Source organism: Phaenicophaeus curvirostris, chromosome 5 (assembly GCF_032191515.1).
Source record: "Phaenicophaeus curvirostris isolate KB17595 chromosome 5, BPBGC_Pcur_1.0, whole genome shotgun sequence".
In the NCBI taxonomy this organism is placed as follows: domain Eukaryota; kingdom Metazoa; phylum Chordata; class Aves; order Cuculiformes; family Cuculidae; genus Phaenicophaeus; species Phaenicophaeus curvirostris.
The window spans coordinates 34,410,627-34,416,623 of NC_091396.1; positions in this window are offsets into that span (position 1 = coordinate 34,410,627).

Sequence of the window (5,997 nt, forward strand, 5' to 3'; positions counted from 1 at the left end):
AGCTAAAAAGATTCACTTTCCAACCTCAGTCACGCCATGGCTACTCCAGCTCTGGCATTAGTGCCATGGCTCCCACCAGGGGCATGAGCGGGTGAGCCTCCTTGTTAGTGTAGTCACTGCCCTGCTCAGCAAAAACCACCCCAGGTGACAGCCAAGTACACAACACGGGATAGTGAAGAATGGCCGCTGTTGATAGAGAAGTGACTGACAGGGAGGAGAGAGATGAGAGAGAAGGGAACAAGATGGAAAAAAACTGAAGGAAAAAAGGAATTCAAACACACATGTGGGAAAACAGAAAAAGAAAATGCAAAATCATTCCTGGGTGAACGAACATCTTCCTCAGCCAGACCAGGGTTGTCGCTCCAGTGCCTCTCTGAACCTGTGCTGTCTAACCAGAGCACCCATGAACGTAAGACCTGTTCCAGGATGCATTCTTCTGCCATGCTGCAGTCCTGGTCCCTAGAAGCATCACACTATCAATCCTCAGCCAGTGAGAATTTGGGGAACTGAAACAGAGCAGAGAAATCCTTATTTACAGAGCCACAGAAATACTAGCTTTCCCCCGACTCTTGTGTTCAAACACTCCAAAGGCCACTACGACATCTGCCATCTGACAAATCGTGATTTAAATCCAGCATTTCGATTTGTATGCCTTTGAAAGGCATGAAATACTATCCTTGTCACCAAGCTGAATGGAAAAGCACTCGACTCGTGGAGAGGGGTACGTCCCCTGTGCAGCCCTCCGCCATGGCACGCACCGAGAGGCTGACTTTGGCACTGGCCTGGTGCAGAACTGCTAATCTCTTTCAGATTGAAGAGGCTGTTTGCTGCCAAGATTTCTCTGCCAAAAGTTAACTTTATAATACTGATAGCTCTGTGATGATAATATGTCTTTTGCTTGCCTCTGTATGAAGAGTTTCTTGCTGACAACTGCTTCTTATGGCAAACCATTTGTGCTATGGAAAAAGCAGAGCTTTTACTGAAAAGTATGCAAAAAAAATCTTATCTTAGCCTAGAAGTGGAGAAAGTGCAATTAATTAATTTGTTTCTAGTCTGACCTTTAGATATAATAGATTTTATAGCACAGCTATATGTTGTAATTGCAGGATAGAGCAAGCCTATACTGTAGCTTGTATTTGAGCGTGTAATGAGGAGTGAAAGACTGACGTTCAGTGCGGTCAAATGACTAATACAGTGGTAACAACTGAACTGGTTGAGCAAGAGTAACAGGCACCTGAGATAGCATTTGATGTCTTGCTGAATAATGACGTTGTTTCCTATGTTGATTATCTTCTTTTAACCTGGTAATTAACTTGTCCTAACAGCACTGAGTGCAACACAACACTGAAGACACTGCTGCTCCATGTGTAGCTGATGTCATTCCAATGCTTATCCCTGTGCTTTTTATACTCCCTCAAGAACACTATGAGATTTTCCCAGACTGCACACACAGTAAACACGGATATATAAACACGTGTGACAGATGACAGATGCCTTCTGAGAAACTTGTGTTAATGACACTCTTCAATCTTGTCTGGGAAAACAAAGAAAGAAAAGATGAAGGTGAGAGAACATCACACCTCAATTGCAAAATAATGTTCTGTAAACCTTTAGTGTAGATGAAGCCAACTTCATCCTAGGATTTGTGGAAGGGTTTTTTTTCGTCTTGAACTCACCCTTTTTGTGATGTTCTTCATAAACACCTAGAGCACTTTTTCTCAATTCAATAGAGTCCCAGGTGTCCTGCTGTGTTCAGATGATGATAAAACACTGTTGGGTCATTAGAAGGTTTCAGTATGGTAGACACCCTGCATTCCTGTCTCACTGACTGCGCTCTGCGCAAAACTTCACTGTGTGCTTGGCAATTTAAGTTCTGTAAGTTTTCCTGCTTTTCACTGGCACTACAATGCAATCACCACTGGTCTGATAAAAATCCCAAACCCGAACCAACAGGTGGGATTCTTAAGTGAGTTTCCCCTTGAAATAAAAAGGAAAGAAAAGAAAACTTTCCTTTGATGTGGAGGTTTCTGGCACACTATTCTGTAAACCTAGTGCAATACTTGCACATCGGATCTTCAAACAATGCCACTCCTGAACTTTAAAAGCTGTAGGACTCAATTGTCACAGGCTTTTAAGATTACCAGCAATAACAAAGGAATTGCATTTGTAGTATTTGCATTGCTTCTGAGAATTTCCTTAGCAGAGTTGCATTTAAAGCTCTGTGAGCTTGATTGGCAATGGCTGGGTTACCTGCTACTGCAAGCAGGGGTGACTCACCTGGGATTTCTATAGTCTGAGCACTAACAAAGAGCCTTGACTTCCAATCTGCCTGGAGCTCCTGTCTGCTGCTCCGTGTGCCTTTGAAGACACCACATATTCAGAAATAGAGAAGGGGAGGCAGAAAAAAAAAAGGGACAGGGATAGCAACAAACTCAGATTACAGTTTAGGTACCTGCATTTCCTGTTCCTGAGTGACTCCAGCCACAGTTACAGTGTTTAATGTGCTTTACAGAGCTACCTCCTGCAACCCTTAATCTGAGAAGCTTTTGAAAAACAAGGCCAGTGAGATAGGATTTGGATATGGACAGGGATCATGAGAGCCAAACTGTGGAATGGTAGCAAGGTATGCTGCCTGAGTGTGTAGGCAGTAGGAGGAGGATAGACAGTAAGAGCACTCTGTGAGCTGTTAAGAGTGAATTAATGAATCGCCATTGAACAAACCATTAGAGGAGAAGGATGTCATTCAGAGAGGCAGAGTGAGGAATCTCTGCTAATGCTGTTCCTGCCCTAATGAACTGACCACTGCTGGAAATGGTTACCTCAAGACAGTGCTGAAAATCATCTGCTAGGATGGATGAGATGTTTTAGGTGTTGTAAGAAGGCATGAGTGACTCTTGCTGGCATTGATGCCCCAGAAGCACTGCATATGGATTTCATTTTCTCTCTCCTGGGAGGCAGCAAGAAAGATACAAACTAGTCATATTCAGCCTGTTGTTTTGTACCCACTGCAAAGGGGTCCAGCCATTTATATGGCTGAGATGCCTTTGGGCTCTCACTACCTCAGCTTCCAGTGCCTCTTGCCATCTGTCTTCTGCTGCCATCCACTTGCTAGGGTGGGCTTGTGATTTGGAGGGCAGCTGGGGCAGAGCAGGGAGGCAGGCAGACAGCTCGTGTAGAAAACAGCTTTGCTATGCTTAGATCCTGCATTTTTTTCTTTCCCTCTATTGTTAAGTAGCATTGAGTACCATCAAAACAGGAAACTGCTTCCTCCAGCCGCTGACCCAGAGAACCCAGGGCAGCTGCTGGCTGCACAGTGGCCTCCCCATGCTAGCCTGTTCCTAGAAAGTGTCTGGACATTTGGAAGAGCATTAAGGAAGAGCAAGAAATACCAGTAAAACTTGAATAAGGTGCACTTGGCAGCTCTTACAAGAAGGTAGTCACACTGGAAATAATATCTGCTGGTAACAGTCAAAACTGTCTCTGTTTTTCCAGATTCAGGGCTTACAGAAGTGTGAGCATGTCCAAGACAACCTCTGTCATCTCACTCATATGGTAACTAACTTAATTGTCTCTTTGTTGTGCAGTGCAGCTCTTGTATCAGACATCCTCACTCTCCCTATGAAGAAACTATTGTTGTTCAGGCACCGGAGCCTGTGTTATGATCCTTAAATCTCAGAAGTCCAGCCAGGTCTCACTTTGCTGTGCAGCCTCAGCAGAGGCAGGAAACAGTGCTGGTAAGGTGGTAGGTGACCCTTTTCTTCCTGAGACAGCAACACTCCACCGTATCAAGAGAATATAGGCTGCTTGGGTTTCTATACTTCTGAGGAGACTGAAAATGGAGGATAACAGACTGAAAATAGAGGATACCTTGTGGTTCTTTCTCTAATTACCCATTCGCATTCCCTGCTGTTCTCTGATATCAAGGACAATGTCATCCTCCCTGGTGACACTCTGCTGGCCTAGAATTCCCATTGACTTGTTTAGTTTTTTTTAATATGGTGTGATATTCTTTATTCTGTCTCTTAAATACTTAGATTAAAGTAGTCCTCTAACCTCACTGGGACATGTGGTGGAAATTTTTCACAACTTCATTTCTGTGTTTCTGGAAATAGGACATATTGACATGAAAGAAATGATGCTCAACCCAATCTCTGTCACCTCATTACTCTTGAGCTCCAACTTAATTACCTCCCCAATGCTTCGCACAGCTCTTAACCAGACATTTTGGGTCTGCTTAGAAATCTCCCATACAAAATTAAGCGATGACTATATACCTTATTTCTGCTGGAGAGATGAGCTCTGAGGTTTGGTAAATATCATTTCTAGCACACCCAGAAGGCACATCATATAGTACAGGCCTAATCCTGAACCACTGGAGTTTGCAGATTACTTACAAAGACCCATTGAAACCATGCTGAAAGCTTGTATCAGAAAATTGGTTTAAAGACAACAGCAAAGTTTTAACCCCAATTAATTTATGTTTTATAGTTTACAGCTCCAAAGACAGAGTTGCATTAACAGCTCCCAAATTCTGAACTCCCGTATACCACTATGGCTGTATTGATGCCAGTGGTGTTGCAAGCCAGAAGAATTTGATGGTTTATTTTCAGAAAGTTTTTGAATGCCTTGTGTTAAAGTTCATACCTCAACGTGGAGGGGACATGCCTGAACACCGTGCAAAACTTACTCCTAGTTCAAACACAGACCAAGTTCCACCGCTTGAGTAGCCCCGTAACCCTGAACGTATATGAGGCGTACACTGAAAATTAATTTCCCACTCCTAAAAATTTAAAACATGTTAGTTTCAAGAGTAACAAATAATGTGATGTATAACTCACTACCAAGATATAATTTTGACCATGGAGAAGATAAACTGGGAGTTCAACCACACAGCAGACATCTCTGGGTTGTAAGGAGATGAACACACTCCGATACATTTTTGTTTGTTTCTATATGACTATCCAATTTACCTGAACTCAAAACTGATGCTATTGCTAAGTCACTTCTACAGACTCATTCTGCCAAGTCTGAAGACTCATGCAGTACAGTGCTCTTGGCCACACAGCCTCTAGTTCACCTACGTGTGTACCGCACGGTGTCTCTTCCCAGCAGTGGCAGCGGGCAGCCACTGACCTAGAACCAGAGAGGCTGCTGGAGGAGAGCAGCAGCAGTGGGGAGAGGAAGCTGTGTCACCTCGCAGGTGCACTCCTTCAGAACAGGCTGTTCTTACACTTCCCTCTGCTTCACTCACCACTGAAGGTTATTGGGACAAATGTACATTCAAAACACAGCATGGATGCCCAATTTGCATCTCTCTCTTTTAAATCAGACTGTTTTATTGCAGAGCTTTGCACTGGTTTTGGAGGGCTGTATGACTGTGTTTTGTTTGCTCTATCCTTCGAAGTAAACACATATGGTGCCATGTCCTCATACGCTGGGAGTTAACTGAATTGCCTCTTTAATTTCACTGTTTCCAGAAGTGTGTCATGCAATACAGCATTATTCATGGATTTATTACATACATGTCATTACAGGGACGCGCTCTCACTGCTGCATCATCCCAAGGGTGAGCTGTGCCACAGGGTTTCCCTAGATAGCACAGATGACACCATTGCTTGCACAGATGACCAAGTCCACATCTGCTCTGCCTTTTTTTTTGGCTTTTTTTTTTCCCCCATTTTTTTTCATGAGATGGGGGCTTGTCAGAAAACCATTTTGAGCATGTGTGAGACACTTAACAATATGGTAAATACATATCTCTTATCTTCCCCAATGGAGAAGTTTTCTAAAATCTGGATGGTACTTCAAAACCATGAAACCCTTTTCCAGCAAATAATCTTTTTGTGTCTCTCTCCGGATAGATAGGCTTTCATTGCGTTACAATAGTCATGTGGTGCTTTAGAGTTTTAAGAAACATATCTCTATTTCCTGATCTCCCTCACAAAATATAAATCACTGTTAACATTGCTGTTACACAACAAAAGTTGGTGCCTGCTG